The 25,000-nt window shown below is 60.5% G+C and overlaps 1 protein-coding gene across 4 annotated transcripts in view; it reads left to right on the plus strand.

Annotated features, from left to right (window-relative positions):
• The first annotated feature begins 739 nt into the window (after nucleotides 1-739).
• LINGO3 (leucine rich repeat and Ig domain containing 3) overlaps nucleotides 740-25,000 on the plus strand; it is a 28,256-nt gene continuing 3,995 nt past the window's right edge. Inside the window, exons 1-2 of one of the 4 annotated variants that reach the window (XM_075444424.1) lie at nucleotides 740-1,557; nucleotides 13,289-13,392. The gene's annotated coding sequence lies outside the window, so the exon portion shown is untranslated. Of the gene's footprint in view, nucleotides 1,558-2,346; nucleotides 2,429-13,288; nucleotides 13,393-25,000 lie in introns of those variants that run through there. The other 3 variants (XM_075444425.1, XM_075444426.1, XM_075444427.1) reach the window with 3 other exon arrangements.

Consider the following 25,000-nt stretch of genomic DNA (forward strand, 5'->3'; position numbering starts at 1 on the left):
AGAGCTCCAGCTTGGGGAAGCAGAGCCGTTAACCTCAGCCTGGCAGCTTTTCTCCACATCTTCGTCCTGTTCTTTCATTAAAGCCCAAAGCGATGCCAAAGGGGCACCAAAGCTACCGGGAGGAGGTGGCAACCGGGGTGCACCCAGAGCAGGAGCCGGGCCGAGCTAAAACCCACCTCCAGGGCTTTAGCCACCACTTGCCTTGTCCCTCTTCCTGGGCAAATCACTTGCCCATGCCTTGGTTTCCCCCAAAGTAAAATAATGGTATGAGGGGGACACGGCAAAACATAAATTAATTTGTTTTTCTGGGAAGAGGCTTGGGGAGAGGACAAGGACAAGGTGGCCCCCTCTGACCTGGGCTCCCCCAGCTCCCCCCGCTGCAGTGCCAGCACTTGGCCCCCCCAAAACCAACGCTAACCCTGGCCGGCGGCAGGAAAGCATCTTCCATCAGACAAAATCAGATCAGCGCTTGGCTCCCAGCGGCAGGAGCACGAGCCGTCTGGATGGAGCAATTCCCCCTGTCCCTTGATTAATAACAAGGCAGGCTGGCGGAGCGAGGGCGGGGGGGATGCTGTTTAATTGACTCCGTGTTTTTGAAACAACAGCTTAATGACTGGGTTCAAATTAGCCAGAATCACCTTTTCATCCTGAGAAAGTGAAATGAAATGTGGATTGCTCCGGCACTTCCCCACCCCCACCCCACCCCCCTGACGCCGGCCTCTTAAAAATACATCTCCAACTAAACCACTTGCATTGCTCATGCTGGGATTTTTCATCTTTTATTAAGCAGATAAATCGTTATTGTTTAAAACAGCTACGAAATTCCTTCACACCGTGTAAATCTCCTGGTTTTAGCTGCAGATCCACGGATAAGGCTGGGGATGAAACTCCAATGGGAAAGCCTGAGACGCTTGTGCCTGCAATGAAATTATAAATCCACATCCCGGAGCAAACGAGCAGTAGGAGGCAGCCAGAAATCTCCATCAGCAGAGGCGCTGGGCTGCAGCAAGGGATGGAAGTTGCAAGTGGAACCGAGCAGGCACCCAAGCCGGGAGAGCTGTTGGCATTTCTGCTGGCAACACCCTGCACAAACGGAGCTAATTCAGGCGAGAGCATCTAATACGGGAGCTCACGGCATCAAAGCAGCCTGGGATTCAGTGCCGTGCCCTGCTCCTTACCCCTGATTTCTTCCCTCAGTTTCCCCATCTGTAAAATGGAGGACACGCTGCCAAACTCTGCTTGAAAACCGCTGTCAGATGCAGAAAATGTAACCGAATCGCTCGGGTGATGCTCATTGGCTGTCACGCAACAGATCAAGGGCACAGGACACTCCGCTCCGGCAGCCCGCGTCCCCTAAGCCCTGGGGCCACCAAGGCTAACCCCAACCCGGACCGAGCATCGATGGATAGAGCAGAGCAACAATTCTGCCCTGGAAGGAAGTCAGCCCTAACGAGGGAGTTGACCTCGCTCATCCTCAAACCCTAATTAACCAAATCATCCTCATTTGTGGGAGCAGAGAGGGGCAAGCAGAGAGCACTCGGGGAGTAATGGCTGATGGTGAGTGCTGTCCCCACGCGGGGTGTGGGTGCTGGTGGGGTGCATAGGTGGATCGTGATGTTGCCCTGTGAGCTTGGCATCGTCCCAGCCCTGCTGTGGCTGCCCGGGAGCTTGGCACCGCTGCGAGGGATGGCGGGGCTCTCTGTGGGGGGCACAAAGGCGGGGGGCTGCACACGTTCCTGGTGTTCCGGTGCTCTTTGTGCCCTGTTTGTCCCAGTTTCCTTGTTTGAGGGGGGTGATGGCCGTGCTGGTCCATGGCCACGTCCGTGGGGTAAGCCTCCAGCGCAGAGAGGGGAGCTGGCAGCGAGGTGGGCACCCGGACCCTGTCCCAGTGCAGGGTGACACGGGGTGGGGTGCGCGGGGTGCCAAGCAGGCTGGCGTGGGGCGGGGGGAGCCGGGCAGGGTGGCGTGGGGGTACCCGGCCATGCGGGCGTGGGGTCGGGGCCCCAGGCAGGGTGCTACAGGAGCTCCCCCCCACCTTGGGCACGGCAAAGCGGGGAGGGGGGGGTGGAGAGACCCCCGCTCCCTCCCCTGCGTTTCCCCGCCGGCTCTGCCCGTTCCCCCGCCCGCAGCGCAACCCCGGGGCGCGCATCGTCCCCGTCCCTCCCCCGCGCTCCCGGGGCGGGGGGCGACGGGGGGGGGGGCGGCTCCCACGCGCGCCACCGCCCCCGGGGACGCGCCGGGGCCGGACCGGGGTCCGACCGGAGCTGGGGAGCCGGGGTCTGACCAGAGCTGGGGGGCCCGGGCCGGGGTCCGACCGGAGCTGGGGGGCCGGGGTCCGACCGGAGCCGCCGCCGCTGCCGCCCCCGGGGCTGCGGCTCTGCCCGCGCCGCCGCCGCGCCATGGGCAGCCCGGGAGCGGGAGCCGAGCGGTGAGTGCGGGGTCCCGGGGGGCGGGGGGGGGGGGGCACAGCCGCCGGGCCGGGGGAGGCAGAGCCCGGCGGGGCGCACACGTGGGCGGGGGGGCTCGGCGGGGTCAAGGCCCTTCCGCTCCCCGCAGCTTCCCGAGGTGGGGGGGGTGTGCTCGGTGGTGGCGGGCAGGGCTGTCGCCCCCCGCTCCGGGTTGGCACCCGGGGGGTTTAAACGGCCTTGAAGGCGGAGGGCTGCAGCGGTGGGGGGGGGGGTTTCCAGCCTGAAGCTGCCGGGCTCCATCCTCCGCCGCTCGGCCCCGGTGCTCCGGGGGGGGTGGGGGGGTACCCGCAGTCCCCCCCCTCTGCCGGGGCCGCTGCTCGCAGCCCCGCGCAGCCTTTCCCTGGCAGACCTGAGCGGGTCTGGACATCGGCAGGGTCTTCCTCCACCTCGTATCGCTCCTGCTTCCCCCCCCCCAAGACCTGCAGGTCCTCGCTCCTCGCCACCCCAGGGCCCTGCAGCCGCCCTCGCAGCATCCTCGGTTTTTAGGGCTGGGCGGATTCTCCTGTCAGAAATCCCAGGGCTGGCTGAAATGTCAGTGTCACCGGGTTGTGTTTCTCGGGGAAATGGGAGCAGGCAGCAGTCGCAGCGTACGCGGCTCCTGTCGCCGTTCTGGAATAGCTGCCTGCCTCTTCCTACTCCAGATCCGGAGTACTTTGGTGCCAGTTTCTTAATCCACTTGCAAAGTGGATTGAGCTAAAACCTGACAAAAGGTGCTCTAATTCCCACAGCGCTCGCGCAAGGGAGCGGTTGCAGGAGAGCAGCTGCTCTTTAAATCGGTGTCCAGCCTTACGCCGAGATGAGGTTTTAGGAAGGAGAAGAGCAAACAGGAGGAGAGAGGATAAGAGAAGCAGGCAGAGCACCTGCAAAATAGACGGAGAGCTGCTCGGTGCGTGGATCCGCAGCCTGGGCAGCACCCAGAGCATGAGCCCATCCCTTCGGAGCGAAGAGCATCCGCTGTGCCAGCCGGAGAGGCCGGACGGGCCGGGATTGGGGATACTTGGTGAGGACCAGCCTGGGCCTTGCAATGAGCTCCCACTTGCTGCTTAGTTTCGTGGCTCAGTCTGGGCTGCCAGCGCGGTGCTGCCCGCTCTCGCCCTGGCTGGGGATGCGGTGCCGGCGGGCAGGGGGCTGTCCCGCCCGGAGCAGAAGGGCCCCACGCGTGCTGGTTTGCCCAGGTCCAGCCCCGCTGCCAGGGAGTCACCGTGAGAAAAGCCGCATCCAGAGAGGGAGAGGTCTTACGAATGTCTCTCTTAATCAAATCACAAGGAATTAAAAAAAAGAGCAGAGTTGCCCAGCAGCTTCCAGCAAGCGAAGCAGCTGCTCAGTGCGATATATTCCTGTGTGGCTTTAAAGCCAGGGCCGGGTTCTGTTGCTGGCCTTAAAAATGCAGAAATGCAGGTGGTGAACCCCACGATAAGCCCTCGGTAAAGGGGGTGGCTTGGGGCTTTGCACCCCAAAGCTCTGCTCTCCGCTGCTGCTTCATCATCCCTGACGCTGCAGGGTGGAGACGGGGGGATGAGGTACCCGCTGCCTGCACCCCTGACCCCCCCGCGGGGCATGGCAAGAAACGGGGCGCGCGTGCTTTAAACAGGAGAAGAATCCAAGACGTGCTGGGGAGCTGCCAGTTTGCCAGCCTGGGACTGATCTGGTTTGATCTCAGCTGATGTGTTTCTCATCGGCGTGTCTGTGGCGCGTGTTAAGGTGGGGGGGAGGGAGCAGAGTTGCTGCCTCTTGCTGCTGGAGGACTGGCCGTGCCGGGTGAGTTTTGGCCTGGGCAGCTGGGAAAGGTGGCTTTTGACCCCCCTCCACATTTCTCGGGGGTTTTCAGAGGTTCCAGACTCTCCGCTGAATGTCTGCAGCCTTTCCCAAAGCCCGTGGTCCCCGGCTGAGCTGAGCTCGGGGGAAGATGCTCTCAAGCACAGCAGTGCCCGCGAAACAGCCAGAGAAGCACCCCGAGAGCAGGCAGCAAACGTTCCCACGGCCGCGGGGAAGCAGGAGGCAAAGCAGCTTCGCAAAAGAGCTGGGGTTTTTGGCTTAAAAATCAGCAGATTTTGCTTTTATTCTGCCCTGTTGGGAGGAGGGGGCTGAAGGACCAGAGAAACGGGGGCCGGGTTGCATCTCGCCCCTCTTGGGCTGCGCTTCTGAGCTGCCCCTTGGCATCGATGCCTGGGGTGGGAAGCGGCCGCGCCAGGCTGAGCAAGGGTCTCGCTGCGGTGCCAGAGCCGGGGCATCTCCCAGGCACGGCCGGATCCTGCACCACCTCGCGCTGCTGCCAGGCTCAGCCCTGCCCGGGGGACGCGCTTGTGCTGATCCCTCACTGAAAATAGCAGGGCCGGGGGCTTTTTTTCCTATTTTTCTTCTTTTTTTTTTAGTGTTTTGAGCTCAGGATTGTCTGCTCTTATTAGCTGTGTTAATCCTGCATCGCAAGATAACGCATCCCTCGCTCCGAGGCCCAAACCTAATCACTGAACTTTCCCTCCGAGCAGCAGCATGGGCCCAAATTAAACGCTGAATTTGAAGCCCGACGGTACGGACAGACAAGAGCACCCGGCTGTATTTGTGCTTGGCATTTAAAGGCTTAAAGTTGATGCTGTTGGAATCGATTTTTATTTTTTTTTTTTTTTCAACTTCTGGTTGTCGGCTCACCACCTTTTCGCCCGCGAGTGTCCCAACGGGGCGCGGGTGGCCCCTGTCCGCTCAGCGGTGCGGGGAACCGAAGCTGCCATGAGGCAGAAGGAGCAGGCGGTCGTGGAGGAGCTGAGCTGCTCCAGCAGGTACGAGCCACGTCGCTGTTGTGTTCGCGGCCCCGGGACGGGAGCGAGCTGTTGCCAAACCCCTGGGAAATAACATCGGGAATGCAAAGCGCGTGGACGGACGCGTTCTGCGTGGGCAGTGGTAATTCCCGCGCTGCCGGCTCGCTGCGGTGTGGGCAGCCCACGTGGGCTCAGCAGCATCTCCCCGAGTGCCAAATCCCACATCTCGGAGCTAAGGGAGCCAAGGGCCGAGCAAGACTGTCCTTGAGCTTGTCCCCTGCCGTGCTGAATCCCCAAGTGGCTGTAAAACATGCAGCCCCTGCCTCAGTTTCCCTGTCTGTCAATGGACGTAGTCCAGAGGTCTGGGCTTGTAGGTTTCTGTGCGCTCTCAGCCGGCCAAAATCCTGCTGCCTGCCTGTGTCTGCAGCTGCAAAGCAACGATCGAGTTGGCAGAGAAGGGCGGAGGGGCCATCACGCAGCATCTCTCCCGTCCCCGGGCAGGGGCTGCAGCGCGGGGGCAGACGGAGCTGCCGACGGAGCCCGAAGGGCCGTTCTGTGAGTCCTGGAGAAACACCAAAACGAACAGGCGAGGGCAGAAATGTTCAGAGCGGAGATCTGAGAGGAGATGAAGGAAAGCAATAAAACTCGCGAGAACGTTTGGAAAAGATGCCGAGAGCCGCTCCGGCTCGCCGGCCGTGATAGGGAAATTGCTTGGGCTCCGGGCGTTATCGGTTGACTTTTCTGGGAGCGTGGGTGGCAGAGCGGGGAAATGGCGCTTGTCATCGGAGAGCAGAGCCCTCCCCACCCCCGAGCAGGGGCTGCCCTTCCCTCTGCTCTGCAGAAAACGGGCAGACTGAGGACAGGAGCGAACTCACCCCGGTGCGGTCAAATAACAGGGACTTGGGTGGATAATTTGGGCAAACTGCAAGAAACGGCTTCCCTGTGGATGAGTTTTAAAAAGCTAGCCACGAAGGGTCTCGGGTGCAATCCCCGGGCTGCCACAGTGCTTGGGCACCCGGTGGCCGGGATCCGGGGTGCCAGGCTGGGGAGCAGAGGCAGCGTCCGTCTCGCCAAGCGGCGATGTCGGCTGCAGCCCCGGCACGTGCCCTGCTCCTGCCTGCGCCGTCGGGCTCAGCCCAGCTCTTTCCTTGCCCCCCCCCCGCCCTGAATTTTTCACGCCACTGTGAGCTTCGCTGCAGTTCGCAGCCCCGTCCGTCATATGGGTTTGTTTTTTAAAGCCGCGTCCCAGCTCTTCACGGCTCGGATCTGGAGCGCCGGGGCTTCTTGTTCTGCTCCCGATGTGCCAGCCAAAATAGCAGCGGCCGCGCAGCGTAGTGGAGAGGAACAAGTGTCACTGGGAATTAAAATGACAGATCCCAGCATCAAGGTCTCCGAGGGTTGGTGCTTTATTAAGCAACAGTGAGTTCATGGGAAAGGACTTTCACCCGGAGCACCGGTTGTGTCTCCAAGAAAAGAGAGCCGGGGACTATATTTAGGCTCAGGCGTGTGATGGGGCAGCAGGGCCAGGCGCTGCGGAGGTGAGCTGGGCATCCTCGGCCCCGCGAGGGTGAGCCCTGGCCCTGCCGAGCCCGGGGGGGTTTGGGGGGGATGTGGGGACCCGGCGATGGGAACTGCTTGGCTTGGAGATGCCGCAGGGGGACAAACCGTGGTGTTGGGGGGCAGGAGAGCCGGAGGGTTCCCCTTGCCTGTGCAATGGCCTGTCTGGGGTCTTGCATGCCCAGACCCAGCCATGGCCAAGCGCACGTAGCGTGGCCAGGAGAGCCCCTCCGAGCAGGATTCACCCCGCCAGCAACTTGCTCATGCTCAGCATCCGTCCTGCCACCGGCTTAGGAGAAAAGGGGGGGCTGCGACCCTGAGCGTGAGCTGATGTGTGCACCCGTCAGTCCCTGCCTGATGCTGCATGGTCCCTCCCGTGGTTCCCTCTTCCGAAAGTGTGGTTTCGTGGTGATGGGGTTATTTGATAGATCAACGTTTTATCTCTTTGCCTTAGGGTCTCCTTCTTCCCACCATCCCCTCCTAGCAAAAATTCATTGTTTCTCCCAGATCCTGTTGCTAGAGGGAGGCCGGGAGAAATAAAGCAGGTTCTTGAAAATGAGGAGGGAAAATATTTAATAGGAAAGGAAGAGAAGAAACGCTTGAAACAAACATTGCCCCTCTTTCCCCCTCGCTGCCCTGGGCACGTTGGAGCTCAAGCGCTGTCCCTGCCACATCACAGGACCCCGATGCTCCCAGCAGACTGGAGGAGGTCGGGTGGTGGGGACAGTCCTGCCTCTGCCAAGGAACCCATCGCCGGGGGGGTGGCCAAGGCCCCGCTGGCTTCAGAGCTTGGGGACGTTGGGGCTGTTTCACGCAGCAAACGAGAGCAGAGGGAAGAAGCAGTGAGAACGTGGACCTGCAGCGAGGCGAGGGATGCGCCTGTCCTCCGGCTTGTCTCCCGTCCTCAGCACCACCAGAAATAATCCCCCGGAGACCTCCCTCGCTTGTCCTGCTTGGCTGGGACGCTGTCTGGGTGTGGGGGGATGAGAGGGTCCATGGGCAGGCTGAAATAACGTAGAGGGGCGTTGGTGGGCTGCACGCAGCGGGGCCAGCTCCCCTGGCCCTGCGACTCGAGGAGCTTCGGCTGCAACGCGGAGCCGTCGGGCAGCTGGAAAGCGGCTGGAGTCACCGGAGCAGCAGCGTGCCGCTCGTGGGGACTGACCGTGGCTGGGACGGGGAGGACCCGGGCGGGCTCGGGAAGGTGCTTTCCGTCTTCGAAAGGCCCGACGAGCGCGGCTCTCACGGGCTGTAAGCAACAGGGGTTTGCGGCATGGGGTACCCAAAGCCGCTCTGGCCAAGCATCCCGACCAGACTCCATCAGCCGAGCCTCCGAGGTGACTCTGGTTTGTGGATACTGTCACACCTCAGATTAGGTGGGTGGTTCTGGTTCCCCTCGGGGGAGCGGGAGGTATTGGGCTCTGTGCCCAGAGCCGTGCCCTGGCTGTAGTTTTAGACCCAGTACCGGCGGCACGGCCAGAGGAGCAAACAGTGAGGGTGGTTGGGGCTTCTGCCCTCTTTTTCCGGAGGGTCACCCGGTCTGACCTTCCCCGTGCTCAGGCCAGCTGGGCACCAACTCATCAATAGTGCCAGAATGAGCTATTTTGTATTTTTCCATTTAAATCTCATTGCAAGGGAAGTCCATCTGGTTCCCTTCGTGCTGCCAGAGGAAAAAGGCTGCTCTCAGGTCAGCTTTCTGCGGGGCATCTCCTGAGGGATGATGTTTCTGAGGGACACTTTCCCTGATCAGTTCAGGGAGCGGTTTCTCTTCTTACCTTCAGGGTCACTGTCTTTGCATCAGGCACCAGCCCCTGGACGGGGGACAACCATGTGGCAAAGCTGTTTCCAGCTTACGAGGTGTCCCAGGACTCGGGGAGTGCCCACCGCAGCATGCGATCGTGCCGTCGCTGCCTTGCTCAGCCTGGCACCAACATCTGGCAACCTCTGGAAAGTCAGGCCCAGGTTGGTGGTTGTGGCAAATGGGGTTGTGACCTGATGGATCAGTCTCATCCATCACCGGACACACTCCTGCCACGCCTGCCTGGGGTTTTTTTTTATTTCCATGAATTTGCCCTGAAGTTCTCGCTGGGTCGCGGCGGTTGCTGGTCCCTGAGTTACGGCACGCACCGGGGTGTGGGCAGAGACTGCTCGATGCCAGGCTGGGCTCCGACGGTGCCGCTGGGATCCAGCTCGGCTGTCTCCATCTCAGTGGCTTCCCACTTTCCCAAGACTCCTAAGAAACAGGTCTTTTCTTTCTTCTGTTTCATTTTTCAACAGCTCCGTCCTGTCTCTTCATTTCTCTCCCTGGGATCGTTTCTGGCTGTGCCCCCCTGCCAGAAGCCGGGAGATGCCGTGTCCTTGCTGGGCCGCTGCTGTGGACGGATGGAGCTGAATTTTTCCTTCTTCCCCAGTGCTTTTCCAAATTTTCCTGTTTACTTTTGCAGAAAGATACCCTTTGGGGCCACGTCACTAGGAGAGAGGATTTCACTGAGGCTTTCAAATGAACAGCCCGTAACACCCCCTCCACGATAACGCATCGGGTTTGTTGTTCGTATTTCCATAACTAAAGGTCAGCCCTGCCTGGCTGGGAAGTCTGATGGTAATTACACTAATGAGCAATAATATCTGGCTTGCTGCTCTCTTGGATGCTGGGGCGGCGTGCGGTTGGCTTGGCCGGACCCTGGGTACCGTTGGGTGCCCTGCAGCAGCTTGGGGGTGTTGAGGGGCTCCTCGGGTCCAGGTGCCGTGCGGGTTCGGGGGGGCTGCAGGTCTCATGCTCTGGGAGGAGCCGTGCATGTCTGCAGGCTCTTGCTGGGAGAGCTGGTCTGCACATCCCAAGGGATGCTCCCGCCCCAGAAGAGCTTGGCTTGGGCGTGCTGGTCTGGTCCTCTGACGGTACAAGTGTCTCTGCTGATTGCACAGGACCCTGGGTCCCAGCTGGCCTTTGGATTTGCTGCCAGTTTTCTTCTTCAAGACGCTCCCGTGCACAGAACTTGCACTGGGGCCTCCTGATGAAGAGGTAGGTCCCATGCGGTACCTGGGGAGAGCAGACTCGTCACCCGGCCCTCCATCAAATGGCTCGAGAAAAGAGTTAAAATACAAGTTTTAAGTATATATGCCTTAAAATACAAGGCACAAGGGCTAGAGGGTGGCAAGTGGTCTGGTGGTACGAGCACACGGAGGGCTGGGGAGTTGTGCCGATGGCAGCGCGTGGGACCAGAGGAGGTTTTGGGCCACTTCACCCATGTGCTGGTGGGTCCTGTTTCACAGAGATTAAAATGTATTTGCTGAAAAAAAACCTGAAGTAACCCGAAACGGGTGTTGCTAAGTGACGCAGGAGCTGCCAAAAGCAAATGCCAAGACCATCAGCTGAGACCCTGCGCGTCCAGAGGGCTGGGAGTGACGGGCTCACGTAACACCTAGAGGGGTTTGATAAGCCGAGCCCAGGCAGTGTCTCAAGCGAGCTTAAACGCTGCACTCGACAGCAAAGTGGGCTCTGTGCAGGCAAAGCCGCTCCGTGCTTCGCTGCCTGCAGGGAGGGCAGGAGAGGGGCCGGTACGTGCAGGGAGTTGAGCAGATTTTGGTTTACTGCAATTCGGTTGCAGCATGTTTGCAATAAATATATGGGCATGTCTATGGAGTTCAACACGGGCAAGGGCAGGGTCCTGCACCTGGGGAGGAACAACCCCAGGCACCAGGACAGGCTGGGGCTGACCTGCTGGAGAGCAGCTCTGGGGAGAGGGACTGGGAGTGCTGGGGGACGACAGGGTGACCATGAGCCAGCAGCGTGCCCTGGGTGACAAGAAGGCCAATGGCATCCTGGGGTGCATGAGGAGGAGCGTAGCCAGCAGGTCAGGGAGGTTCTCCTTCCCCCTCTGCTCTGCCCTGGTGAGGCCCCATCTGCAGTGCTGTGTCCAGTTCTGGGCTCCCCAGTTCAAGAAAGATGAGGAGCTACAGGAGAGACTCCAGAGGAGGGCTGCGAGGATGATGAGGGGACTGGAGCATCTCTCCTACGAGGAAAGGCTGAGGGAGCTGGGCTTGTTCAGCCTGGAGAAGAGAAGGCTGTGAGGGGACCTTAGAAATGCCTCTAAATATCTGCAGGGTGGGTGTCAGGAGGACAGGGCCAGACTCTGTTCAGTGGTGCCCAGCGACAGGACAAGGGGCAACAGGCACAAACTGAAGCAGAGGAAGCTCCAGCTGAACCCGAGGAAGAACTTCTTCCCTCTGAGGGTGACGGAGCCCTGGCCCAGGCTGCCCAGGGAGGCTGTGGAGTCTCCTTCTCTGGAGATATTCCAGCCCCGCCTGGCCGCGGTGCTGTGCAGCCTGCTCTGGGTGACCCTGCTTGGGCAGGGGGTTGGAGTGGGTGACCCCCAGAGGGCCCTGCCAACCCCAAATATTCTGTGATTCTGTGATTTGTATTAAATTTTGCTTTGTCTGTTGCCGGTAGCTGGAGCCTGGGCTTCAGGAGCAGCAAGCCGAGCTGCTCCGTTGCGGTTGTACTTCACTTTTGGATGGCAATGCCTCCGAGCATCGCCTGCCGTGCCTCCCTCGCCCCTGCCGAAACGCCCGGAGATGCTGGAGCATGCCAGGTCCTGCACACATTGCCGCAGTGCAAAATAAATCCACTTCCCTCCCAGTTATCGCATCGCCTGGGCGTTGGAGGAGCCTCACCTGCTCTGCAGCTGCCAGCACCCTGTAGCTGACACAGATATTTACGGGTTGACACCGTGAAGGCTGCAATCCCTCGAAGCACATACGCTGGATTGACTCACTAGATAAAACCTTGGCTGAATTGCGTCACATCGTAGCTGCTGGTGGGGCTGCAAACCTCCCCCCGCGGGCGCTGAGGGCAGGCTGTATCCCCACAGCAGGGCTTGGTTTGGGTTGCGCTCGTTTTTATTTAAAGTACGGGGTCTTCTATTGAATTCGTTGTTCCGAGTCGCCTCCGCACGCGTGCGTCCATCGGCCGCCCGTGCTGCAGGGTCCTGCGCGGGGACGTTTCCCGGCTGGGGAGGTGGGATCGTGCCCAAGATCTGCGCTGGGCTTTTCCCAGCCTGCTGCCAGCCCCGGAGCGCTCGCTGTCCCTGCCGTCCCAGCCGTGCTCAGGCATCCCCTGGCTCCACCAGCAAACCCCGGCACGTCCACGGCGGGAGATTTCCTTGCTGCGATTGCTGGTGGGGGGGATTTTTAGCACTGCTCCTGCTTTGCTGGGGCGCATCCTTGCCGGGGCCCTGTGCAACGCACAAACTGAATTGGGTGAGTGTGCGTTCCCACTGCTGACTGCAGAGCGAGAGCGTGGGGAGGATGAGGCGAAGGGCTGAGTGTATCGCTGGTGATGCTGTGACCTTCTGGCAGCTGGAAACGTGGGTGCCTGCCTCCCCCGGGGAGAAGCCAAGGCTTCTCAGGCAAAGCAGATGAGAACAAGGTCTGCTGGAGCAGGGGACGAGGTGGGATTGTCAGTCACCGGTTGAAGCCCTGCGGCCTCGCGCTCCCCGAGGGGCCGTACGTGACCCCAGCTTAGGGGTGCCCATGGAAGCAGAGCCCTGAGCTGGCCAGGTTTTAGGGGAATCCCTCCGCCTTTTGCATTCCTGGAGGAATTTTAGCTTTCCTGAAGTGCTGCGTGCTGTCAATTCTCCGGGGACCCCAAAAGTGAGGTTTTGCCCACCCATAAGCAGCACCTGGATGGCTCCAAGGCAGGAGCATGCGGGGAGTCTGTGGGGGACAGCCCTGCCCAGGCAGGGTCACCCACCCTCCTGGGGTGGTCTCTTGGCTCCCCAGTGTCACCGGGGATGTCCCCCCCAAGCACTAACGGGGTGCGAGTGGCTGCAGAGCCGGCTCCTGGTTTCTCCGCCGAGGGAAAGCTCCTTTGGCTAAGGCTCCCCAAGCCTCTCTCAGCAGGAATTAACCTCCCGGCTGCTGCTGCTGCCCTTGGGCAGCCCTGGGCAGAGACGGCTCGGGGTCTTGAGCAGCGATCAGAGCAGCTGCCGAGCTGTAACAGCATCGTCTCTGTGCCGGTGTAGCTGAACAGGACCTGAGCCTGGGACCGTTTGTGGTCTGTTAACCAGGAGGAGCTGGATTTCCCCCGAAAAAGGAGGTATTTAAATTCCCTCTTTCTTTGTTTCAGACAAATTAAAACCTGATCCAGAGAACTCAAAACACTTTAGCAAAACTGTAGGGAATCATTTGCTTGCAGGTGAGTGTTCTGCGTCGCCTGCACCAGCCCTCAGGGCTGGGAGCGCATCCCTCCACCCCGCAAAGTGCCCGTGGAGAGGGATGCAGGACGGGGGGTCTGGCCAGCTGCACTTCTGCTTCCAAATTTAGGTCAAATCTCCCAAAATAAGAGGACTCCTGGAGAGCTGGCTGTGGGCACCCGCTGCGTGGGAGCAAGACTAAGGATGCTTTCCCTCTCTGGGAGGTGTCTGGGTGCCATGTCCTTGGGCATTTATTGGGATTTCTGTGCCGGACACTGTGGAAAGGTGATTTACAGTCATCTCCTTGTGCTGTTTTGTCCAGAGGAGCCGAGGCTGGCTGTGCCGGACACTTTGCCATTTAAATATCCCCGGTCTCAGATGCCACAGCAGACCCAGATGTCGGTGCGGCCCCGGACCTGCAGAACGGTGAGCGCTCCCCGGGCTGGAGCAGGGCGAGGGGGAGGTTGGCATCATCGCTGCCCTCCCACCCGGTGGGGTTTGTGTATTGGGACGCTTGAAATCCAGCTCCTTTTTAGCTCCTGGCCATGCCTGCTTGGTGGCATCAGCTCCCTCCTCATCCCCACCCTTCTTCTGCAGCGTGGAGTGCTTGGTACCGGCGAGCGGGAGGTTTCGTGTAATGGCAGAGAAATCTCTTGCCTGTTGCCACAACCCCCAAAATGAGCAAGAAATAACTCAAGCGGGGACGTGATGCGAAGCTCAGGGCTTTTAAGCTCCGGTACTTGCTCCGAGGTTGCTGGCAGACAGCGGCAGGGACCCCAGCCTTGGCCGCAGCGGGACGCGTGCGCAGCATTGCTCTGGGGAGCGGCGGTTCGGGGTTCGGATGGGTTTCGTGGAGAGGGGGTGGGGATTCGGGCATCCGCCGGCTCAGCCCTGGGAGAGGGGCTCTGGAGGCTTTGCCCTTGCTCTGCTGCCGAGATGCCGGACAGGGAGTTAAGCAATTTGGCCTTGCCATCCCCTTCCCCTCCCGCCACGAAGACTCACTTTTGGAAGCCTCTTTGGGGCTGCACATGGAAAAGGAGATGCTCTCCTGGTCCCACAGCCACAGCTGATGCCCCGAAGCTGTGGATCTGGGGACCGACGCCAGCGTGTCTCGCTCCAAATGTCACCGCTCGCTGCAGTCTCCAGCCTGGAGGAGATGTGGGGGAGGCACAGCTGGACCCCCCCGAGGCCAGGCTGTCCGCCTCCGAAACCTGAGCGGCGAGGCTGGGAGGGCTCTGCTCTCCGTGGGGCTCTGCTCTCCGTGGGGCTCTGCTCTCCATGGGGCTCTGCTCTCCGTGGGGCTCAGGCAGGGCTGGGATGAGTGCCCTGTCCCCCTCCCCTCTCGGGGGGTAGTTACAGCAGGGGGTTTGGTCTCACTCCTGCCTGGCAGGACGAGGTATAGATTGCAACGTCAAGCGTTATTTCACCCTGTAATAGCATTTTGCTTTCTTTGCTTGCAGCTCCCATGATCATAATTGAGATGGCAATAAAATTTCCAATGCAGCAGCTGTAGACAGGTCTTAAAAAATGCATTCAGCCCAGAATTGATGCTGAGCAGAGCTGAAAGGCAGAGGAAAGGCTGTCGCCCCGCGCTCCCTTTGCCTGGGATTCCCACTCCAAGCAGGGTTTCCAGCGGATCAGGGGCTCCGTATCTGCACCTCTCAGCCCTCTGTACCCGCAGAGGTTTGCTCACAGAGCTGCAAGCTGCTTTTCCTGCAGAAAGCTGAGCAGTCCTGCCAGGACTGGGTTGTTTTCCACCCATGGCTGCCTCTCCCACCCTGTCCTCGGAGCAGACATCTGTCCATCAGTCTGGCCTGTCAGTCTGTTCATCCTGCCCACGTGTCCAGCCGTCCGGTTGAGTTAAAGCCTCCCAAATGATGCATCGCCCTCGCGAGGTGCGGTGCCCGGGAGCTGGCAGCAGCCTGGCACGGGTCTCTGGGCTCCCTCTCCGGAGGGAAGCTGGGCTCGCCAGCGTGCTGGGGACCCCTGCATCCCCTGCTGTGCACCCCATGGGACCGAGCCCTCAGGAACAGGATCCTTTCTGAGGGTCAAGCTTGGAAATGGCTGTCGTTTTATCCGTGAGCCTCGGAGAGGTGGCTGGGACTGCCTTCATTTCGTGCAGCGCCTGGCACCATGGTGGGTGCACCAGGGTTCAGGTAAGGGATTAAGAGTAGACTTTGCCATCGAAGGTCCAGCGCTGGCAACTAGAGGCATCGATCACGGTGTGATTTATGTGCCAGCCCCCCAGGGGCCTGGGGCCAGCATCACCGAGATGCTGAGCTTAATGAACGACTTAATCTAACGAGCGCTGGCGTGCTGGACGAGGTGGACAAATGAGGTCGTTTGCTGGGGCGAAGCCTGCGGGGAAGCAGCTGGCACTCGGGCTGCTGCGAATCCCTCGGCCGGCGGCGCGGGGAGGGCTGTGCCGGGGGCTGCTGGCCACACCGGGATCGGGGCCGGGGGCGGCTGCGCGTTGCCAGCCCCAGTGCTCCGCACGCCCCCGAGCAGCGTCATCAATCAGCTTGCCAAAAGGTGGCTAATTACAGCGTATGTTATGATTATTAATCAACCTGCTCCTGTAGTTCATCTATTGCGGAGCCGCCTGGGTTAGAGGAGCGGAGGCACGGGGTCCCTTCGTGTGACGAGGTGGCACCTTCCCCCTGCTGCCTGGGAGCCCCTTTGGGTGATGTGTCTGCATGACATGGGTGCTCCCAGCGTGGGGGGACAGCACGGGGCGTCCTGTGCTCTGCCTGGGGGTGTCCTGCTTGGCCGGGCTCCAGTGAGCCCCCCTCGTCCCCTTCCTCAGGGCCCCAGCCAAGCGTGGCACGCTGGCTTTGGTGCTCTCCTCCGCCGAGGTTTTGCTCCCGGGGTGTTGCTCCCAGGCTGCGTTTTGGCAGCCCTGGCGCAGAAGGGAAGTGATGAGCTCGTAAAGCGGCCGCGTGCTCCAGGAGGCAGGAGGGGGAAGCAGCTGCGGGAGAAGGAGCAAATTCCCCTCTCTCATTTAATGATCTTTATTGTGTCTCCGTGGGGGCAGGAGCCCTTGCCAGGAGCGCAGCCCTGTTTTCCGAGATGCTCTGCTCGTAGCCAGGATACGTGCGTGCCTGACTGTGGCATCTGTGCTGGCCGGGGCTGTTATGGGCTTGTGTTGTGTCAATCTCTCGGCAACGTCGCGGCGTGGGCTTTAAAACCGACAGATGCCAGGGGACACTTCCCGGGGGCTCAGGTCCCTGTCCCTGCTCCCGGAGATGGGCCGGGAAGAAACCTGAATACAGGCAACCCTTGGGCCCTGGGTTGGTTCAGAGCGGGGAGCTCTGGTTCAGAGCGGGGAGCTCTGGTTCAGAATGGGGAGCGTTGGTTCAGATGGGGAGCGTTGGTTCAGAGCGGGGAGCTCTGGTTCAGAACGGAGAGGTCTGGTTCAGACGGGGAGCTCTGCAGAGCCCAGAACCCGTGGGCTGTGTCCTGCCCTTCGGTGGGAGAGGAGGAGGGTGGTTTTACAGGAGGAGTCTCCTAGACCCGGGCTGCCTCTGAGCTCGTTGCTGGGTCCCCTCCCAGCTGCGTGGGTGCTCGGGGACAGGGACACCACAGGGGTTGTGGCCAGCAGCTGGTCCTGGTGACAGAGAGTGATGGCAAAACAGCAGGGGGAAGTCCCGGGGATGTGGGCTGTCAGCCTGCATTTGCCTTCCAGACCCTCATCGCCTTGCCCACGACGTTAACGGACTTCTGCAAATGAGAAGTTCTCACTGTGCAGCAGAAAGTCGCTGGGAATCCTCAAAAAAATAACCGCCGGTGCCCGTCCGGGGACCACTGCCACTGCCTAAAGCCAAGTTCAGCTCAAGTGTTTCTGGTGGGTGCTGGTGGAACAGCTCGCTTGCAACAAGGTGGTTTTGGGCCCAGTTGAAGACAGGGAGTGGAGCTCAGCCTTAGTTCCCAGATGGCCTGGCAGGTACTGAAGTTGTTGAGATCCAGGTCAGGTTTGCTCTCAGCCAACATTTCCCAGCAGCAGCTGAAATTCAGATCTGGCTGGAGGAAAAGATGGTTCTGTCCAACTGCTTGGGGCAAAATAAGAGTGTAGGACCCACTGCTCCCCCTTTGCTTGTTTTAGAGGAGCTGTTCACCTTGATAGAGGAATAAAGATGCTCATGGAATATTAAATACCTCCCCAAAGCCACTGTTGCTGATGAGTAGCTTCTGCGCCTCGTTCCCTAGTACATGCAGTGACCTTTTAGAAATGTTGTACGTTGTGGTCGTATCTAAATGTCTTCTCTCCTGGGAGCATCTTGTGGAAATAGAGATTCAGACATGATGTCTATCAAGAAGAAAAGCAGATTGCGGCCAATCTGTGGCTGCCTGCGCAGTATTGCCTGGGCCACGTGCTCGAGAATCATAAGGTTGTCTCTAAAAATAAGCGGTGGCTTCTTTTGAGTTGTCTCCTTGGTGTCTTTGCTCATTAGGGAATCCTCGTTTCTGGGTTTTCACAGCATTTGCGAGGGCTGGGAGTTTCCATGTGGGAAGAAAGTGGAGAGTCCTGTGGTCGCCGCTGCTGAGGACTCGGCTAGGACTCAGGATGGGGTCACGGGGTGGGAAGACGACTCCGTGAAGACATCAGTCATGGCTTTTTGTGGGTAGAAAGGGTAAATCTGCCTCCACTAAAAGCTCACACAGTCTTGCTGTTCCAGCATCGTCTCGGCTGACCCCGAGACCTGGGGGGCTGTTGGGCAGGGGAAGACGCGTGAGATGCAGCAGCTGCCAGTCACCAAAATAACTCCCTTCTATATGAGGTGCTCGTGTTTTTCAAGCTGTCCCTTCAAGTTGTGCTTCGGGACATTTTCTGCAGTGCCCTGGCGGGAGCCTATCTCCTCGCACAGACATCTCTCCTTTTGTGCTTTCTCTCCCCGTTTCTGCGAGCTGTCAGGAAAATCTGCGTCTGCTTGAGCCGGCTCGAGAGGGACACACAAGGGTGACTGTGGGGAGCACAGCGGCCGCAGGTCCCAGCCCTGCTGCTGGGCTCTGCCGTGGCTGGTGGGTGCAGTCGCTCGCCTGCCCGGTGCCCCGGGGACCACTGGCCATCAGGTCCCGCAGGCACGAGCCGCTGCGGGGTGGGGGGCCCACGGGACGGAGCCTGCTGGGTGCCCGCCGCCCACCCAGCCGCTCGGTTCTCCCCTCCACTCCTCCAGCCTCCGCCTGCCCCAGCTCGGCTTTGCTGGGAAAGGAACCGGCCCAGAAAAACCTGCTCCGGGTGTGCCGAGAGTGGCAGAGCCGGGAGAATTTGTTTCCCAGCCAGACTCTGATGGGATTAGGAATAACTCTCAGCTAGATAATTCTCCATTAGGTTTGGTGATTGATTTTCTTCCTTCCTACCCCCAGCTCTCTCCTCCTCCCCCTGTTTCAGCTGGATTATTCTCACGCTTGGTTTGCTGGTTGCCTGATCACCAGAGCCTCGTCGGAGCGAGGTACAGGCACATCACTGGCCTCTGACCCTCCGAGGTTTTTGCCTCTTTGTTTATGCCTCAGCTCTGATTTAATCTTCCCCACACCCCCGCATAAGCTGGGTTGTTTCTGCTGCCCTAAGCAGAGGAAGAAACCTGCTGGTGTCACCCCCGGAGCCAGGGAAAGTCCTGGGGATGGCCCTCAGCTCCTCCCCAACGCCTCCACCCTCCCCATGCCCCCTGGTCTCTTCTGGGGCCTTTCCAAGCTCAGCGTGGCCACTGGTTTTGCAGACTTGAGGCAATGGAGAAAATAAAGCCGCAGGAGTCACAGGTTTATTTCTGGATGGTGGCACGAGAAACCTCAGAGACGCTGAGCAGCACAGGGCACCTTTTTGGTCCTCATTTCAGGGCCCCCAGAAAATGTCCCTGGTAACTATGCTTTGCTGTGAGCAAAGCCACCCACAGCGGTGGCTGGAAAAACAGGGTTCAAATCCCTGACTTCACATTTGGGTGTGGAAATTTGCTCTGTCAGCCCTGAAAAATGCCTGGAAGTCCCCCCGCACACCCGCATCGGCCCATGGGTGCTGCTGGTCGGTGTCAGCGGCGTCACCAGCGAGCACTGAGCTTGACACAGATTTCCCAGGGACCCTGTTTTTCTCCTTTTGCAGCCCAAAAACCATGGGGAAAGGGCTTTGGTTTTGCGAGTTGTTGCATGGCGTCATCCCGCGTTTGGGGTTTTCTGGCAGGGAGGTGGGAGCAGACGTCTGGACAGGCTTTGGCACAGGGCTGGCGAGCTGGGCTCGTTTTCTGGTCCTGAAGAGCTCTGTCTCGTGGCAGCTCTGGCTCCGGGCTTCCCCTGAGACCCGAGCCAAGGCTCCCAGCCTGGGGGTAGAGCCTGGGGCCAGAGCTCAGCCTGGCACTCACCCGTGGGAGTTGTTGGCGTCTGCATGCAGGGCGTCCGTCCTCTGCTCCAAGCCCGTGCCAGCAGCTCCAGGTGCTTCGAGTCCCAGATGAGCCATCGAGCCAGCTTGATGCAGTCATATTCCCATTCCTGGTAATCGAGACCTCGTCCAGTCGGTACCCCGGGATGGGGGAGCACACAGAGCTCGTGCTGGCGGGGAGTCCGGCACGCTCCCCTGAGCAGTCCTGGCAAGCTGTAGATGAGCCAGGGGAAATATCGCTCCGCTTCGGCGGGGGATGCTCGGCCGCTCCGTCCACCTCCCAAATCCCCCCAGCGCGGGGACTGAGCGGGGCGATGGTGTCTGCGAGGATGCCGGCACGGCCCGCGGCAAGTGCGGAGCGGCGGGTGCTGCCGGCTCTGCAGAGCCGCTGGCACGGAGCGCGGCGCGGGCTGCGGAGAGCGGCCGGCGAGCGAGGGCAGGCGGCCGGGACGCTTCGCTGCCAGGGCAGGGCTGGCTGCCGGCTCTCGGGCGGGCATCGCTCGGGGTGTTTCCAGCAGCGCTTGGCTGCTGTTGGTGTTCGTAGGAGCCCGCTCCTGTCTCCTGCCAAGCTTGGGATGTGCTGGCGCTGGTACAAGTCGCTGGCACGGCCACCTCCCTGTCACCCCTGCATCAGGGTGCTGACATTATCCCCCTGTCGGTGTTTTAACCATGAGCCTTTCCAAAATGCAGGGGGTCTCAGCATCACTTTCTGCCCTGTTTGCTCCCTCCCTATCTGAGGGTCTCCACCCTCCCCTGGGGTGCCCTGCATCCTCTGGGAAGGTGGAGCAGCATCCAGGATCCCAAGCATGGACCCTCTCCAGGCAGAGCCTGTGAAGGAGGGGTAACACAGGCTTGGCCTCCAGCAGCAGCGGTGGGATTCTTCAAGGAGAATCACAGAATCACAGAATGGTCGGGGTTGGCAGGGCCCTCTGGGGGTCACCCAGCCCAACCCCCTGCCCAAGCAGGGTCACCCAGAGCAGGCTGCACAGCACCGCGTCCAGGCGGGGCTGGAATATCTCCAGAGAAGGAGACTCCACAGCCTCCCTGGGCAGCCTGGGCCAGGGCTCCGTCACCCTCAGAGGGAAGAAGTTCTTCCTCGGGTTCAGCTGGAGCTTCCTCTGCTTCAGTTTGTGCCTGTTGCCCCTTGTCCTGTCGCTGGGCACCACTGAACAGAGTCTGGCCCCGTCCTCCTGACCCCCACCCTGCAGATATTTAGAGGCATTTCTAAGGTCCCAAGCAGGGACCTTATAAGTGAGTACTTGAGGTTTAAGCAGGACCATTTTGCACCCTGCAAGTCCATGGAAGACTGGAACAAGAGGTTGCTTTGACTGAAGTATTTGTACTTGCACGATGTCAAAACAGGAGAACCTAGAAATGTCGGCCTTGGCTTATTTTCGGCTCTTTATTCAGAAAACGGGAGAAATAGCGGCTAAGGAGCGATCGCTCTTGGAGGAGCTGAGTGTGCCAAGCGTGTGCCACCGGAGCAGGTGCCATTCCAAGGGGATGGGAGAGACCTTGCCACCTCCTTTTCTCTCAGAAGTAGTGGCACGTGGGAGCAAAACCCACCTGCGAGCCGGTCGGCCAGCGGCTGAGCGTCCGAGAGCCGGGCGGTCGGAGAGCGCCGGTTCCTCCGTGCTGTGACCTCTGCCTGCCGGGAAGCTCCGTGCTGCCGGTGACTGGGACAAAATGGGCTCCGTGGTCGGGACAAGACGGGCTCGGCGTCCACGTGTCCTGTCGAGGAGGGGGGGAAGGACGGGGCTGTTCCTGGGGGGCTCAGAACTGCTCAAAGTCGGTCCGCTCTGCTTCCCCCCGCCGTGCCGCAGCCCCTCAGCCTTGGGCTTTCCTGGCTCCGTTCCCCAGCCCTGCACGCAGCAGGCGTGTTATTTTTAAAAATAAATTAAATGCGAAGAAGAGCCTCTATCTAGGCCTTCAACTAGAGTCTTAATTGGCCTCGGTCTCCAGGGACCAGGCGAGCCCCGGAGAACGCCGCGCTATCGCAGTAATGAGCTATTAATAAACGGCTCGGCTGGGCTCTGTGCTCGGCTCTGCCCGGGCAGGACGGGGACCACGGGGCTCCGGTTGTCACTGTGGGGGCCCGGGGTCCCCGGCTACTGCAGGATGTCCTGGGGCCAGCCTCGGCCACCTCAGGTCCTTGCTCCAGAGCTTGTATCTGCCTGGGTTTGCTGGGAGGGGGCTCATCCAGCCCCCATGGGTGGGGGCTGTGGGGCAGCAGGGGCGGCCGATGCTCTGCTCCGGCTGCGGAGCGGGCAGGAGAGCCCGGGGCTGTGGCTCCCGCTCCCCAGCTGCTGGGTAAGACAACGCCAGCGAGTTCGTACCTTTGTTTAGAGGATCGGGTGGCTGAAGTAGTAACCAAAAGTGGAGTATGGTTACCCCAGGCTCATTCATAATGAACGTGGCAGAGAGCCGGCGTGCTCGCAGGCTGCCTCGGCACGGCGGCCGTGGGCAGGGGAGGGGAAGGGGCCAGATCCCCCCAGCCCAGGAGGGGAGGTGATGGTGATGGTGGGAGACCGTTAGCCTGGCAGCAGTGCCTGGGTGTATTTATTTAGCATAGAGACGCTAAATGAAAAAAAATAAGGGTCACAATAAATTGGGAGGGACTTTTTCCTGTGGGTTTGCAGGTCGTGCCTGGGCACATCCTCCCCATCCAGCCCCACGGTGGAGCAGGATCAGAGCCTTCTGAACCAGGGGAACCAAGCAAAGCCGGCCACCCCTCATCCTAGAGCTGGCTCAGGTTCCTGAGGCCGCCAGCCAGGCAGAGCCGTTGGCAAAATGGCTCTTGGCACGGCTGTGAGCAGCCTCCTGGAAGGCAGAGCCAAGCAGGATCTCCAGCTGCATCCCCGCTCCGGTGCTCAGGTGGCATTTGGGGACCCTGGTTGTTGGCCATGGGGGGCTCAGGACATGGCGGAGGGGTCAGACGCAACACATGAAGCCTGAGCAGTGCTGGAGAGAGGGGCTGCATGGCTGGCGAGGGGGAAGGAAGGGGCTGGGGTGCTTGGTGGGGGCAGCAGTGGGGTCTCCCATCCCACCCCACTGCCCCTGGCAAGGAAAGCCGATGCTGCATCCCGCCCGGCCGCTAATCCCGTCCCCGCGGGTGTGTGAAAAACGACAGCGTTTCCCTCTCGGTTTGATTCATTGGAAGAAAAAGGGAAATGTGGCAAAATTAAGGCATGCACCAAAAACAAAACAAAAAAAAGTCTGTAAAAGATAATCTCCTGCGGCTCTTAAATTGCACCGAGCAGTGGCTTTACTGCCAGAGAATTGCTCAGCTTGGGTAAAAGGATCAGAGCGGGAAATTATCTCAAAGCAGGAAATTACATGTGGAGATTGCACCCTTCCCCGCAACGTGGGCACCCCCGGCCCCCCGAGGCTGTCCCCACATGCCACCAGCCCCTTGGGGACGGGAGGGAGGGTGACAGCAGCCTTTGGTGTCCTTTGTCAGTACGGTGGCTGTGTGGTGCTGGAGGTGCTGGGACCAGTGTCACCTCTCGGGGGGTGGGTTGGATCTGGGGTCCCCATCACTCGTCCTGGCGGTGCTGACCCCGGGGCAGGGCTGCTCGGAGCCAACGCTCTGAGAGTGCGAAGAAGGACGGGGAAGGGGGTGACAGGAAACGGCGTCCCCAGGGCTGGGGTGCGAATGCTGCTCGAGGGACGGACCCGGCTGGGACAGGCACGGGGCACGGGACGCGGCCGGGGGCTGCGGTGCCGCGGGAGAGGGGGTTTCAGGAGGGTTTCGGCAGGTTTGGGCAAAGGGTGGCTGCTTGGTAGGAAGCAGGGGGTGGCTCAGGACCCCGGGATGGGGACCTGCGTGTCCTGCCCCACCGTCCCCATGGCCCTGGGTGCTCTCTCCTCTGCGGTGCCCCTTGGCAAAGGGACAGGGATGAAGGATGCAAGGGAACATGGAGGCTCATGCTCTCCCCACCGTGAGCCTGCCCCAGCAGCTCTCACCATCCCTCCTGGTGATGAGCAGCAGCTCCTCCTTTCTCCCTCCATCACCCCTAAACCAAGCAGCCTTAAAGCCCGGCCTTTTCAGAAGCTTTGGGGCAGTGAAGACGTGCGGCAGCACCAAGATGGGCTCAGACGTGCAGCAACGCCGCGAGGGGCTTGAGCAGCCACAGACATTGTGTCCTCCTGTCCCGTCCCCACGTCCTGCCAGGCTCCGACGGCTGCTTTTGGGGTCCCCATCAGGCCCAGAGGGACAGAAGGCAGCATGCATGGAGGGCTTGGGCAAAAAACCCCTGAAGCTCAGTCCAGCACTTCTCAGAGCCACGGCTTGGGATTCCCCAAGGGAAAAGGGCTGGAACCAGCCTGGCTGTGGCTCGGGCACCGCACCCCAGTTTGCCCCAGCGCGGTGGCAGTGATGGGACATGGCCATGGAGGGGTCAGTACCCCTCTGCCCTTTCAAGCCATCGATCTGGCCATGCTGGGCTCTTGAAAATTTGGATAACGGCAGGGGCAGGGGTCCGAGCCGGTGCGTACGGAGATGTCCCACAGGCGGGTGGTTTTGCCGTGAGAAGCAGGGCTGGCACAGCTGGGGCGGGCGGGACGTGGGTAAATGCTGTTGAGAGAGAGCAGATGGGGAGAGGGATGCTCTTGCCTCCTGCCCATGAGGTGCAGCGGCCAGGAGACACCAGGGAAGGCACAGAGCAAATAAATCCTGGCAGCAAGGAGGTGGAGGACTTGGGGGTGGAAGAAGAGGAGCAGGAGGAGAAGGAGGAGGAGGAGGAGGGGTCTGCTGGGACATGGCGAGCATCTCCCCGTGGAGGCAGGCGTGCTGGGTTGGTGCATTGCCTTGGTGGGCACCCTGCTGTGGAGATGCTCTGCCCAGGCTCTTTGGGGGGCTGCTTCGGGGGCGGGGGATGAGGACCCAACCCCAGGAGATGCTGAACCACTTTGGGTCACATCAGTCGGCCCGTTTGGGGTGTTTTCTCTTTACGCCTTTCACCACCAGCGCGGGGCTGAGACCTGCCCCGCTCACTCCACCTCCGCAGGGGTGGCTGGAGGGGCTCAGCTCTCAGTACCCCCCAAAATGCCCGCGTTCCCTCGCCGTGCCCAGAAACACCCCACAGCACCCTGACCGAGCAGCTCTGCCACTTAATGAGGTTAATGACAGTGCTTCGTTAGGGAAAGGCAGCTGATGAGTTTGCACTGGCACTGGAAGGCGCATTTCCAGGCGTGCTGGCAGCCCAGCAGATTTGGGGCACAGGGAAGGGGAAACAGAGAAAAGGGAAAGCGGCGGCGGCGAAGTGCTAATCCCTGGAAAGGAGGGCAGCCGGGGCACCGCGCCGCGCAAGGTCGGTGTTAATCCCTCATCTGCGAAGATTGTGCCCGCGGCCGCCTTAATCTCCGCTCCGGGAGGACGATGCTGGGGATGGGGACAGGAGGACCAGTCCCTACGTGCGGTGCTGAGCGTCCCCCGTCCCGTGGGACCTCGGCGAGCCCGAGGCCTGGGAAGGATTTGTGCCACGGGGTGAGACCTCACAGCAGCTGCACAGCGAGCAGAGGGGATGTGGCATCCCACCTGTGTCACGAGTTTGCAAGGCCTCTGGCTGCATCTCTTTGCTCCTGTGCTGCCCTGGGTGGGGGGGGGTGTCTGTGTGCCCGTTATCCCTGGGTGCTCGTGCTTGCGGTCCCCTTTGCCTGTGCGTG

This window comes from Opisthocomus hoazin, chromosome 27 (assembly GCF_030867145.1).
Source record: "Opisthocomus hoazin isolate bOpiHoa1 chromosome 27, bOpiHoa1.hap1, whole genome shotgun sequence".
NCBI lineage: Eukaryota > Metazoa > Chordata > Aves > Opisthocomiformes > Opisthocomidae > Opisthocomus > Opisthocomus hoazin.